Source organism: Ceratotherium simum, chromosome 6 (assembly GCF_057802395.1).
Source record: "Ceratotherium simum simum isolate JZ-2026a chromosome 6, ASM5780239v1, whole genome shotgun sequence".
Taxonomy (NCBI): Eukaryota; Metazoa; Chordata; class Mammalia; order Perissodactyla; family Rhinocerotidae; genus Ceratotherium; species Ceratotherium simum.
The window spans coordinates 70745019-70760271 of record NC_141905.1 but is presented as its reverse complement, the minus strand read 5'-3'; positions in this window follow the sequence as shown (position 1 = coordinate 70760271).

The window sequence follows — 15253 nt, the reverse complement described above, 5'->3', positions numbered from 1 at the left end:
TTGAATATACACTAGAGATTTTTAGGATATTCACTATGTATTCTGATAGCCAAATGAAGATACAGAAAGTGGATCAGCCTGATGCTGATTCTCCACACACTCAAAGGGATTGGTCTTAACCAGCTGAGAAATAAGACATGTCTGGATTTTGTAAGGTGGCTATCTGCAGATCAGGGGAAGGAGAAGCCATGTGGTCAGTGGTAATGTGGTCTCTGGCTTTCTAATAACTCGAGGGTCTCCAAGAGTGCTCCGTGTATAAAACTTCGGTCCAGTCAGTGGGGCAAGATTGGTGGGGTGTGTATCCCATAACACACATGGCAGAATATCAGTAATATATACAAGAAATAAAGAGAGAGAGAGAATCAGAAGGAGGGTTGCCCAAAAAGAAAGTAATGATAGATAAAAATGGCATGATTCTTCAAAAAGCTTTATGGTATTTTTAATTTCTCATCAGTCTCAGGGTATCCCATTCTCTCGGCAGACTCAAAAGAGTTTCTGTGTTTTCCCCTGGCTTTTTCACTCCCCCAGTGCCTGCTTTCAGCAACCAGAACTGAAAAGATGCTCATGAGAATGTACGCATCTTCCCAGCACTGAGTCTAGGGCCATCTAGGAGTCTAAAGTGAGGACCAGGAGCCTCAGTCAGGCTCATGGACCAGCATCTCAGACGGGGCTATTTATTCTAACCTCTTACTCCATTCTGACCCCAATTGACTGGCTGAGAATGTGGAAGGAGAGAGGTTTGATGGAAAGAGCAGAAACCTTGGTGTCTGCCAGACCCTGGCCAAATCCCAGTATCATCACTTAGCAGCAGTGAACTGTTCTCTCTTCTAAAAGGTAAAATCAGGGTGATAATAAGTACCTCACAGAGTGGCTCTAAGTTTCTCACTTAAGTTTTAAATGAGAAAACCTGTAAGTGTCTAGCACAGTTCTCCTCTTCACTTTCTAGTAGAACATTTCTGAGCCTACAGCCTGAGTCTGGGCACCAGGGCAGTCTTACGCATTCAGCACCCACAGCATAACAACAGGTCTGTGCTGGACACTGGGCTTGTAGTGTGAGCAAAACCTATAATCCCTGTCCTTAGGGAGCATACAGTCTGGTAAGGAGATAACCAGGCATCACATAATCATGGAAATGCATGGGCATAAAACATAAGTGCAATAAGGTGGAAGTTCAGGTGCTATCATGGCTTCAGCCGGCCAAGGGATGGGTTTACAGGAGCAGAGAAGGGTCCCCCAACAATTTTGACCAACTCCAGCTGTCTGCATCCTCTTCCCAGGGCTCAAAGCCTCTCCTTCCTCAGTCAGCTTTAAAATGCAAATTTTCCAGGGAGAAGTGAGGCACTGACTTATAATCTCAATTGAAAGAGTTTGTTTCCTAGAATCAGTGATGAGAGGACCCCATGGGTTTGGGGATTTGAGGGAAGAGAGCAAAAATGCAATTCCAAAGAAACATTGCAACAATTTCAAAATGCTGTACTGGTTCTTGACAGTCCTTCATTTCAGACATTTACAGGCTAATGTGTGAGGTCCAATCAATATGCCAACCAACAGTCAGCCTGGACTAGCTCCGGAGGCCAGTCCTGCATTAAAGGAACATACCAAAAAACATAGGAAGTGTAAACTGCAATTCAACACAGTAACATAGAGGTATATGGACTGTGTTATGGAAGTCTGGGGGACTACTCTGAGAGGGACATCTGAGCAGAGCAAGGTTCTGGCCACATCATCTGCTTTTAACCAAAAGGTTTCACTGAGATGTGTGGATAAGTTAGGGTAGACTCTGCTGTGCTGCAGTAACAAATAAATCCAAGTCTCCATGACTTAACCACATTCATTCAGAAACTCAGGTTCCTTCCATTTTTTGGTATTTCCGTGTTCAAAATGTATCTTCCAAAGTCACCATGGAAGGAGGAAAGAGAAAGGAGCATTGAGCATGGGGTTTTTATGGGCCGAGAGTGGCCCACATTACTTCTGACCTCATTCCATTTAATCTAGACTCAGTCACATGGCTCCAACATATCTCAAGGAACCTAGAAAATAAAGCTTAGCTGTGTAACCAGGAAGAAAATGAAATGGGTTTTGCAAAAAACATAGCAGTGTCTCTGAGAGAGTATATTCTCACCCAGGGCCTTTCCAGGAACTGCCCCCACACACTGGGGAGGCCACATAGTGTCGTGCTTTTGAGAATCCACTCGGGTAGATTCAGATAAGGCTGATTTGGGTTTGAATCAGATTTCTACCCCTTGATATCTTTATAAATCTATGCAGTTTCCCTACCTATAGTGCGGGGGTTAATAACAATGCCTAGTTCATAAGATTGTCACAAAGATTTGACTGAGATTCTTCCTGCCATGTAGTACATGCCCAGTATATGGTAGTCATTATTTCACTCTGCGGATTCCTGGCTATCACTGACCACCATCTACGTCAAATGGTTCCTCAGTGCAAATATCATTGCCCTGTGATTTTTATGTAACAATCTGGCTTCAGGGTGAATGTCTATTGCCTTTCTCTCAAGCTAAATCTCCACTCCCACCCTGATATAGCAAAGGTTGTGTTGAATTGACTATCTCCCTCCTTCCCACAGAATCTCTGAGAAGTTCCTGAAACACTCGGTAAGGAACTCATATATTGAAAAATTTAGAATCCGAATCTCAATACTATTAAATGAAAAAATTAAACCATATAAGAACAGTTAGTTAAGAAATAGAGCGGGAAAGTTTTTGCTAGCAAAAGATCCTGCGGCTTTCCAGAGACCTTACCATAGTGGAAGACAATAAGTAGTTGTATCTGCCACTTCCTTTCCCAGAGAAAAGAGAAGCATCAGTGAGCCAACAATGTATAAGACCAGTTTTGCTCCTTGCCTAAATCTGTGTTCAGGCAGATGTGAACATGACCCAGTGGTGTACTAGCATATCACATAGAGGCTCACAAGAGTCAACTGTGAGCGTATCTTCCCAAATCCTCATTCAGTGACATAACTCAGGGTCTCTTGCTAGAATGGCGTTTGCTGTTCTATGTCTCAATTACCTGTTCTTGTAAGGTTTCTTTATTCATGTAACATAGAGATTCCAAATTCTGGATTTTTCAATATTCAGTGACATGACATTGATAGCTTGAAATTAGCTATGGAGGGACTATATATACCATGGAAATTAGCAAACACTAAAATCAGGGCTTTTTTTTTCTTGGACAGGGGAGTGGGCTAGAGAGCCATTTGTTAAATGTTTACTAGCACATCAGCGGTGCGACCCTCCACTAAAACTGCATACACGCAATACACAATAAGGGTGCGGTCCAATAGTCAAAGGTATTTCAAGTCTTTTGGTGAGGACAAGACTAATATATCCATGGATGATCTGACTTATTTGTTATTATGTTTTAAATATAACTTTTATTGTTGATATGTTCTTTTTGCAAAAATGACATGTTTATTGTATAAAAAGAAAATAAGCATCAGGCTGAAGTCTACTACCCAGAGACAGCCTTTGTTAATATTTTAGTTTCTTTGCATTTATATATAAATAATAATATCAAAAAATAGTATCATACCACACACGCAATTTTCCCACTTAAAATGTAATTTGATCATCTTTCCAGGTAGTTTTGTATTCCACTTGTAGTGGTCGTTTGGCATCATTAAGGCATGAATTAATTATAAGCATTATACATAGTGTCATCCTTTTCATTGGAAAGAGAAGTGTTTCTATTAACTACTGACTGGCAGAAAATTCCATGAACTTCTGCCACCTTCATATGAACAGGTCAGAATAACAAGCACAATGGCATTATTTTAGCCACCTGGCTGAGCTCGCTCCTTTTCTAGTCTGATGATTTCGAGGTTTCTCACAGCTGCTTTCAACCCTTTTTGCTCGGTAGGAGAGAACAAATGAGAGGATATTTCCAAGTAAAGAGAATAGCTCACGATTACTTGGAAGGGTTACCTCGCATCCAGAAAACAGACTTGAATGGAAAATTCATTTAAATAAATGAAGTTGAACATCCCTGAGCACAAGCACGCCTTCCCATCCCACCAGAGAGCTCATTGCCTCTCTGATACTCAAACATCAATTAAAATAATTATTCTTAAATTATCATTTCAATCCACTTTTCACACAAAGTAGCATTAAACATCTGCAGATTCAGCTCAGGGCTATTATCTCTGAGGTGATATTAATTATGATGCCTGTTGGATAAGACTCCCTGAAAACCAATTTAAAAGCTGTCATAGTCTACCCCATCCCCCATGCTCCCAATCCCTTATCCTAACCTCTTTTTTTCTTTTTTCCATAGTGGTTCAATCATTTTCTCACATGTTATATAATTTCCTTATTTATTATATTTATTGTCTTTCCCTCTGCTAGATAGTAAGCTCCATGAGTGTGGGGATCTTTGTCTGTCTTACTTACTGCTGTGAACGCACACTTAGAAGAGTACCCGGCATATGGTAGGTGCTCACTAAATATACTTTTAAATGAATCTCATGGCCCTGATGGAAACTTGGAGGTCTTGTTTCATGGCTATTTTTTCCATATACACCTCTGAGAAAAGCTGTGAGCTGGACATTAACACCAGTCATTAAACAGGAAGGCAGAAGTGGGCTCAAGGCTCTCTCTCCTTCTGTCAGGAACATCCATGCAACTTATCTCCTTTAGGAGGATTAAAGGCAGAGGAGCAGGAGATGATGTTGAAGCCTTCAAAGAAGCCCATCTAAGCCAGTATTATTTTCTGAACCTGTGTCCAGATCCAGATATTTCCAATATACCTTTGTCATGTGACCCATTTTGATTGTTGTCTAGGTCCTCATAGGCACCATTTAATGCAACTAGGTACAGGAACTGATCTGGACACTTAGCACAGAGTCATTATTTTATTTTAATACTGACAAGCCCAAATGGTATGTGTTGTTATTCCCATCTTACAGATGAAAGCATTGAGTTTGAGAGGTGCTGAGTAGTCTATTCAAGATGGCACTGGCCAGGACACATTTGAGCTGAATTGATCTGAGTCCAAGCCTGTGGTCTTCCTACTGAATGGCTTTGCCTTGCTGCAAGACTTTGGGCCCCAGATTCCATTTTCTTCAGCTCCCTCATCTGTAAAATAAAGATAAAACTGGGTTCTTTGAAGCTTTGGAGTAGGGATTAAATGAGACAGTGTATGCAGGTTGTGCTTATCATAACATGTGACACTCAGTAAGTGGAAGTTTCTTTCTATCTTTCCCATTTGATAAATGAAAAAAACAAGACTCAAAGTGATTAGGCAAGTTAGCTTAAAGTACCATTTATAATGACAAGCAAACTGGACATGCATCCAAGTCTCCACGCTCTCCTTCTGTGCTGTTTCCTGGCCCATCCAAGTCCAAATCCTGGCAAATCCTCAGAAACAAGAGCTCCCCTTCACAGCCACACATGCTCATGAATTCAACCAAGGTAGCAGACACATCTTCACTGTGAACATCCTTTCAGGTTCATGGTGAGGGAGGAAAAACACAAACAAAATAACAACAAAATAGCAAAAATAAACAAATTTAAACACACTGGGTCCTTTTTTCAAGTGCTAATTGAAATTAGAAAAAGGAATAACTGTTGTCTATTGTGTCACAACTACCGGACAGGCTCTGCTAAAATTTCTCACACATATGTATTATCCACCCTATTCTACAGATTTAGAAACTGAGGCAAAAGGAAGTTGAACACATTACTCAAGAACAGCGAGTAAGTGACTGAATGTAGACCTGTCTCATTCTGAACACCTCATTCTTAACCTGAATCTTGAGTTGCTGATGAGATGACTTCTGGTCTCATGATATTGATTCCCCAGTGACACTCTGCTTCCTTGTAAGGTCAGCCATCTCAGCCAGGAAGATAATTATGAGGATTATCTCCCCAACTAAAGTATAAGTCTTTTAAAGATAAAGACTGAGACATATTATTACACATATCGCTTATTATATCTAGCACGAGCCTTTATTGTTTATGGATACTGAATAAATATTTTCGGTTGATCCATCCATAAAAGATCTTGACTTGAATTCCTTGGGGGAAACTTTGATCTCCCAGGGCTAACTCCATAGCAAATAAGACTCCCTACTATGAAATGAATAGAGATGAAAATTTTTGGATCACATGTAAGAAAGTATTGCATTTTGGAGTTGATTCTCAATGACAACAGGCTCTTATTTTGCACAAGTTTATTCTAACCCTTCCTCACTCATTTACTTTCTCCCAGACCAGCACAGCTCTGCTGTTTATGTGAACACTGGAACTGTACTTGATGCTCTGTGGCCACCCCAGGAACGTGCTGTGGTGACACTTGTACCCACAACCTGGGTGCATCTGTTTAGGTAATGACTTTTGTCTTCTGCTGGAGATGCATTTGTCTTTGTTCTGCACTTTTGTCTAATAAGCGATCCTTCTTAATCATGTTAGGAAGAAGACGGACAAGAATAACCACACCAGTCATCATGATTGGGACACAGTGTGCAAAGATGGGCACTTCATTGTATTGTTCAAACTGAGTTTTAATGCAAGTAATTTTGACAACTAGGAGGTGGTATTATTTATCCAATTAGGACATCACTACAAGTACAAATCTGTTCTAAATTCTGGATTGAGAGTAACAAAATGAGTCCTATTTAGTCTCAAGGTGGCTTTCTCAAGCCTTTGGCAAGGTTTCTAGTTTTGACAGGCAGGGCTGTCTGTATATGAATCCCTTGCTTGGAGTATTTTGAGCTCACCCCAGATGGAGAAGTGAGCACACAGCTGTACCCACATTGCTCACGCAGGGACCGCTGTTGGCAGGCTGTGCTGTTGTTACATAATGAATCATCTTTTTCTTACCTTTGTTATCACAGAAGTGATAGAGAGGTACTGGGGAAATCCTTCCCCACCCCCAACCTCCAATCCTGGGTTGTGAATCCCAGTAATTCAGTCTTTGGGGAATGGGTGCTTGCTCTGCTCTTTCCTCTCTTCACAAGTCAGGGGGCATTAAGAGAAAGTCACCTTATGTATGGGCCCCAGTAACTGATTGTCAGAGGGGTTTGAGGTCTTATTGAACTCAGTAATCATTTCCTGATTATGTAGATTTTAAGCAGGGGAAGGATCCTGGGCAAAATAATCCTGGGATAACAAAGGGCAGCCCAGCAGGAAGCCTTCCAGTTTCTTGGTTTTTATTTGATTCCAACATATTTCCTCTGACCATGATGATGATGATAATGATGACAATGATGATGATAACACCATACATAGTGTTGAGATGTGTTGAAGAATTAAAGTTGCAGAGACCCAATACCGTATGTTAGAATTATGCTGATTCCCTACTTCTCAAATCTCCTACAGGGGAAGGAATTTCCCCTCCACTTCCTCCTCTTCACCCCTAACTCACTTACTCCCTTCCAAGGTATTGGAAGAGATGTATCCAATTAGTAAAATTGGGAAGCAAGGATTGAGCAGCCCAGCAGAAACTGTCCTCTTCTTTCAGAGCAGCCTGTTAGAGGACATTTGCGTCTGACTTTGCTCCTACCTTCTCTGCACACCAAGGTCAAGGCAATGCCTAGGCTGGCCTTTGAGAGAGAGATCCTGTGACCTTTCTCTTTCCCTACAACCTGTGCAAATAAATGAAGACCAATCAAATGAGAACAAGCAAAGGCTATTTATTCAGAGCTTGCTATAGCAAGGGAGTCAGCCCCCATCACTTAGTATTTTGGCAGAGATTTGAAAAGAGGTAAGGGAGTGGGGAAAGCTTTATGTGGAAAAAGGAAAGCCTCAGATATGCTCTGATTGTAGACTGTTGGCCTAGGGAGGCTGGAGGCAGGCTCTTTGGAAGTGGGGCACTGTATATGATTGATTAGGGAGGCACATTTGGCTTTTTCTGGTTGGTCCTAAATTGGAAGTAGGGACAAAGTTATGGAAGCTGTTAGTTATTAATGAAGTCCTGGCCATTTTGGGCTGATTTTTACAGGGGTTATTCTTTGGCTCCCTGGACCAGTTACTAGAAATAGCAGACTTCCTACAAGTCTGTCTTATAGATAGCAGACTGGCTTCCTGGTCTGGTTACTATAGATAATGGATTGGTTCTCTGGGCTGGTTGCTACAGGTTGTGGATCAGAGTTCTATTTTTATATATGGTCTTGCCATTATCCATTTGTATATTGAGTCTCTCACTCTCTACTGTGGATATGAGGAGCATCAATATGGAATGTGTCTTCTTTTATATTCACACTCTCACTCAGGTGAGACCTCTCTGAGGTCTTGATTTAAGAGACACATATTAGGAAGCCGGACAGTGTTCACACATCCAAGCCACCTCTTGCAATCAGCTTTATTGGTAATTAGGCTGATATATTGATCTCCATCTGTCTGATTACTGGGTTTTTCAAAGTTGGTGTTAAACTCAGGAGTGAAGACAGGGGTGAGGTCAATTATCACACTCTAAGCCCCTAGCCCTGTGGAGGACTAATAGTCAAACAGAATTGAGGCACTATCTTAACAGGCAAAAAACTGCAAAATCTTTTCCCTCTCCTTTTTTTAATGCCTGAACTTTGTATCCAACACCCTTTATTTCAAACTTAGATTCCTTTGTATTTACATAGTAGCTTTGACTTTGTTCCCTTTATGGTTCCAAATTATTGCCTGAGAGTGCCCTAGATTACCATTTTCCTTTTTTATGTCCCTCTTAATGGGGGCTGTGGTTCTTTCCATTCTAGTATATGAAACATATGTTACTTGGGACTTTAGTTATATGGATGCAAACATTAAGAGAACACATAAAGTTGTAAAATATAATGGGCAGCAAGGAGTCAGGGCAGAGTGATGAGTCTGAGCTCTCTTCTTTTATTTTTTCACTGAGATATTTTATTTACTGAGATATTATTGCCATATGACATATGTAAGTTTAAGGTGTGCAATGTGATGATTTGATTTGATACATGGATATATTGTGAAATGATTATAAAAATATTAGTTAACACCTCCACTGCCTCATACAATAACCATTTTTTTGTACCTGGTAATAATATCGCAGATCTACTCTCTAAACAACTTTCAAGTATTAAATACAGTATTGTTAATTATGGTCACCATGCTGTACATCGGGTCCCCAGAACTTACTTATCTTATAGTTGGAGGTTTGCATCATTTGATCAACATCTCTGCATTTCCCCCAAACCCTGGAAACCACATTCTACTCTCTATTACTATAATTTTAGCTTTTTTAGATTGTACATATAAGTGAGAACATACAGCATTTGTCTTTCTCTGTCTGATTTATTTCACTTAGTATAATGGACTCAAGATCCATCCATGTTGTCAGAAAAGGCAGAATTTCCTTCTTTTTACGGCTGAATAGTATTCCATTGTATATATAAATTTATACCAGATCTCTTTTATCCATTCATCTGTCAAAGGATGCAGGTTGTTTCCATGTTTTGATTATCATGATTAATGATACAGTGAACATGAGACTACATATATCTCTTCAAGATAGTGATTTTATTTCCTTTGATGTGTACCCAGAAGTGAGATTCTTATATCATATAGTAGTTCTATTTTTAATTTTTTGAGGAATCTCCATAATGTTTTCCACAGTGGGTGTACCAATTTACATTCCCACCAACAGTACATAAGAGTTTCCTTTGCTCCATGTCCTCACCAACACTTGTTATCTCTTGTCATTTTGATAATAGCCATTCTAACAGGTGTGTGATATCTCACTGTGGTTTCGATTTGCATTTCCCTGATGATGAGTGACGCAGAGCACCTTTTGATGTACCTATTGGCCATTTGTATGTCTTCTTTGGAAAAATGTCTATTCAGGGACTTTGTCCATTTTTTAATCACATTTTGTTTTTTTGCCGTTGAGTTGTATGAGTTTCCTTTTTATTTTTTTAATTTTTTGTTTATTGCAGTAACATTGGTTTATAAGATTGTATAAATTTCAGGTGTACATCATTATACTTCTATTTCTGAATAGATTACATCATGTTCACCACCCAAATACTAATTACAAACCATCACCACACACATGTGCTGAATTATCCCTTTCACTCTCCTCCCTCCCCCCTTCCCCTCTGGTAACCACCAATCCAATCTCTGTCTCTATGTGTTTGTTTATTGTTGTTGTTATCTACTACTTAATGAGGGAAATCATACGGTATTTGACTTTCTCCCTCTGACTTATTTCACTTTGCATAGTACCCTCAATGTCCATCCATGTTGTCACAAATGGCTGGATTTCATCGTTTCTTATGGCTGAGTAGTATTCCATTGTGTATATATACCACATCGTCTTTATCCATTCGTCCCTTGATGGGCACTTAGGTTGCTTCCAAGTCTTGGCTATTGTGAATAACGCTGCAATGAACACAGGGGTGCATGTATCTTTATGCATCGGTGTTTTCAAGTTCTTTGGATAAATGCCCAGCAGTGGAATAGCTGGATCATATGGTAGTTCTATCCTTGATTTTTTGAGGAATCTCCATACTGTTTTCCATAGTAGCTGCACCAGTTTGCACTCCCACCAGCAGTGTATGAGTGTTCCCTTCTCTCCACATCCTCTCCAACACATGTTGTTTCCTGTCTTGTTAATTATAGCCATTCTGATGGGGGTGAGGTGATATCTCATTGTAGTTTTGATTTGAGTTTCCCTGATAGTTAATGATTTTGAACATCTTTTCATGTGCCTGTTGGCCATCTGTATATCTTCTTTGGAGAAATGTCTGTTCAGGTCTTTTGCCCATTTTTTAATTGGGTTGGTAGTTTTTTTGTTGTTGAGATGCATCAGTTCTTTGTATATTTTGGAGATTAAGCCCTTATCAGATGTATGGTTTGCAAATATCTTCTCCCAATTGTTAGGTTGTCTTTTTGTTTTGTTGATGGTTTCCTTTGCTGTGCAGAAGCTTTTTAGTTTGTTCTAGTCCCATTTGTTTATTTTTTGTATTGTTTCTCTTGCCCGGTCAGACATGGTGCTTGAAAATATGTTGCTAAGACCGATGTCGAAGAGCGTACTGCCTATGTTTTCTTCTAGAAGTTTCATGGTTTCAGGTCTTACATTCAAGTCTTTAATCCATTTGGAGTTAATTTTTGTGTATGGTGTAACGTAAGGGTCTACTTTCATTTTTTTGCATGTGGCTGTCCAGTTTTCCCAACACCATTTGTTGAAGAGACTTTCTTTTCTCCATTGTATGTTCTTGGCTCCTTTGTCAAAGATTAGCTGTCCATAGATGTGTGGGTTTATTTCTGGGCTTTCGATTCTATTCCATGGATCTGTGTGTCTGTTTTTGTGCCAGTACCATGCTGTTTTGGTTACTATAGCTTTGTAGTATATTTTGAAATCAGGGAGTGTGATGCCTCCAGCTTTGTTCTTTTTTCTCAGGATTCCTTTAGCTATTCGGGGTCTTTTCTTGTTCCAAATAAATTTTAGGATTCTTTGTTCTATTTCTGTGAAAAATGTTGTTGGAACTTTGATAGGGATTGCATTGAATCTATAGATGGCTTTAGGAAGTATGGACATCTTAACTATGTTAATTCTTCCAATCCAAGAGCACGGAATATCTTTCCATTTCTTTGTGTCTTCTTCAATTTCTTTCAGAAATGTTTTATAGTTTTCAGTGTACAGATCTTTCACCTCTTTGGTTAAGTTTATTCCTAGGTATTTTATTCTTTTTGTTGCAATTGTAAATGGGATGGTATTCTTAATTTCTCTTTCTGCTACTTCGTTGTTAGTGTATAGAAATGCAATTGATTTTTCTATGTTGATTTTGTATCCTGCAACTTTACCATATTCGTTTATTACTTCTAAAAGTTTTCTGGTGGATTCTTTAGGGTTTTCTATATATAAAATCATGTCATCTGCAAATAGTGACAGTTTCACTTCTTCCTTTCCAATTTGGATCCCTTTTATTTCTTTCTCTTGCCTGATTGCTCTGGCTAGGACTTCCAGTACTATGTTAAATAGGAGTGGTGACAGTGGGCATCCTTGTCTGGTTCCTGTTCTTAGAGGGATAGCTTTCAGTTTTAACCATTGAGGATGATATTAGCTGTGGGTTTCTCATATATGGTCTTTATTATGTTGAGGTACTTTCCTTCTATCCCCATTTTATTCAGAGTTTTTATCATAAATGGATGCTGTATCTTGTCAAATGCTTTCTCTGCATCTATTGAGATGATCATGTGATTTTTATTCTTCATTTTATTAATGTGGTGTATCACGTTGATTGATTTGCGAATGTTAAACCATCCCTGCATATCTGGAATAAATCCCACTTGATCATGGTGTATAATCTTTTTAACGTATTGTTGTATGCTATTTACTAGTATTTTGTTGAAGATTTTTGCATCGATGTTCATCAGTGATATTGGCCTGTAATTTTCTTTTTTTGTGTTGTCCTTCTCTGGTTTTGGTATCAGGGTAATGTCGGCTTCATAGAGTGAGTTAGGCAGCATCCCCCACTCCTCAATTTTTTGGAAGAGTTTGAGAAGGATAGGTATTAAGTCTTCTTTGAATGTTTGGTAGAATTCACCAGGCAAGCCGTCTTGTCCTGGACTCTTATTTTTGGGGAGGTTTGTGATTACTGTTTCGATCTCCTTACTGGTGATTGGTCTACTCAAATTCTCTACTTCTTCTTAATCCAGTTTTGGAAGATTGTATGATTCTAAGAATTTATCCATTTCTTCCAGATTGTCGAATTGGTTGGCATATAGCTTTTCATAGTATTCTCTTATAGTCTTTTGTATTTCTGAGGTGTCTGTTGTAAACTCTCCTCTTTCATTTCTGATTTTACTTATTTCTGCCTTCTCTCTTTTTTTCTTGGTGAGTCTAGCTAAAGGTTTGTCAATTTTGTTGATCTTTTCAAAGAACCAGCTCTTGGTTTTATTAATTTTTTCTATTGTTTTTTTTGGTCTCTATTTCATTTATTTCTGCTCTGATTTTTATTATTTCCCTTCTTCTACTGATTTTGGGCTTGGTTTGTTCTTCTTTTTCTAGTTCCTTTAGGTGCATTGCTAGATTGTTTATTTGAGATTTTTCTTGTTTGTTGAGATAGGCCTGTATTGCTATAAACTTCCCTCTTAGAACTGCTTTTGCTGTATCCCATAAATTCTGGCATGTCTTATTTTCATTTTCATTTGTCTCCAGGTATTTTTTTATATCTTCTTTGATTTCTTCATTAACCCAGTCGTTGTTCACTAGCATTTTGTTTAATCTCCATGTATTCGTGGCTTTTCTGATTTTCTTCCTATAGTTGATTTCTAGTTTCATACTGTTGTGGTCAGAAAAGATGCTTGATATTATTTCAATCTTCTTTAATTTATGGAGACTTGTTTTGTGGCCTAATATGTGATCAGTCCTGGAGAATGTTCCATGTGCATTTGAAAAGAACGTGTATTCTTCAGTTTTTGGATGGCATGCTCTGTATATATCTACTAGGTCCATCCATTCTAGTGTATCATTTCAGGCCAATGTTTCCTTATTGATCTTCTGTTTGGATGATCTATCCGTTGGTGTAAGCGGAGTGTTAAAGTCCCCTACTATTATTGTGTTACTGTCTATTTCTCTTTTTATGTCTGTTAATAATTGCTTTATATATTTAGGTGCACCTACATTGGGTGCGTAGATATTTGCAAGTGTTATATCCTCTTGTTGGATTGTTCCCTTGATCATTATGTAATGACCTTCTTTGTCTCTTTTTACAGTTTTTGTTTTAAAATCTATTTTGTCTGATATGAGTACTGCTACCCCAGCTTTCTTTTCATTGTCATTTGCATGGAGTACCTTTTTCCATCCCTTCACTTTCAGTTTGTGAGTGTCTTTAGGTCTGAAGTGTGTCTCTTGTATGCAGCATATATATGGGTCTTGTTTTTTTATCCAATCAGCCACCTATGCCTTTTAATTGGAGCATTTAGTCCATTGACGTTTAAAGTAGCTATTGATAAGTATGTACTTACTGCCATTTTTTAACTGTTTTTTCTCAGTGTTTTAGTAGTCCTTCTCTGTTCCTTCCTTCCTCTATACAGAATTGATTGTCTCTTTTATTTGACCCTTTGTCTGAAAGCTCTACTCTTTAACTCCCCTCCTCCCTCCTTTTATGTTTTTGATATCATATCTAACCTCTTTTTTGTGCATTTGTATCCATTTCCCTCTTATCATGGAAATAGATAATTTTTCCTATTTGTGGTCTTCTCTTTTCCCCTTAAATCAGTCCCTCTAACATTTCTTGTAGCACTGGTTTCTTGGTGACAAATTCCTTTAATTTTTGCTTGTCTGGGAAATTTTTGATCTCTCCTTCCGTTTGGAATGATAACCTTACTGGGTAGTGTATTCTTGGTTGGAAATTTTTTCCTTTTAGCATTTTAAATATATCATGCCATTCTCTTCTAGCCTGTAAGGTTTCTGCTGAGAAGTAAGCTGATAGCCTTATGGGGTTTCCTTTGTATGTAACTTGACTTTCTCTTGCGGCTTTTAGGATTCTCTCTTTATCTTTAACTCTGGACATTTTGATTATGATGTGTCTTGGTGTGGGCCATTTTGGGTTTATCTTGTTTGGGGCTCTCTGTGCTTCCTGTACCTGGATTTCTGTTTCCTTCCTTAGGTTAGGCAAGTTTTCATCTGTTATTTCTTGAAATAGATTCTCTGCCACTTTGTCTCACTCTTCTCCTTCCAGGACACCTGTAACATGGATGTTAGTGCACATGATGTTGTCCCAGAGGTCCCTTAGACTGTCCTCACTCTTCTTAATTCTTTTCTCTTTTACCTGTTCAGCTTGGGTAATTTCTTCTAGTCTTTCGTCCAGCTCATAGATCCATTCTTCTGTATCCTCTACTCTGCTTTTGAGTCCCTCTAGTGAATTTTTCATTTCCAGTATGTTATTCTTCATTTCTGATTGGTTCTTTTTTATATCTTCCATTTCTTTGTTGACATTCTCACTGAGTTCATCTATTCTTCTCCCCAGATCAGTGAACATCCTTAACACTCTTAGTTTGAACTCTCTGTCGGGTAGGTTGCTCATTTCTGTTTCACTTAGTTCCTTTTCTGGGATTTTGTCCTGTTCCCTTACTTGGAATGTATTCCTTTTCCTCCTCATTTTGCCTCTGTCTCTGTGCTTGTGACTACGTATTAGGTAGGTCAGCTATGTCTCCTGCTCTTGGATAGATGACCTTATGTAAGTGATGGCTTAGGAGGCCTGCCGTGTGCTTCCCTCAGTTCTCAATGTTCCAGGGGTGACCCCTATGTGGGCTATGTGTGTCTTTCTGTTGTGGCC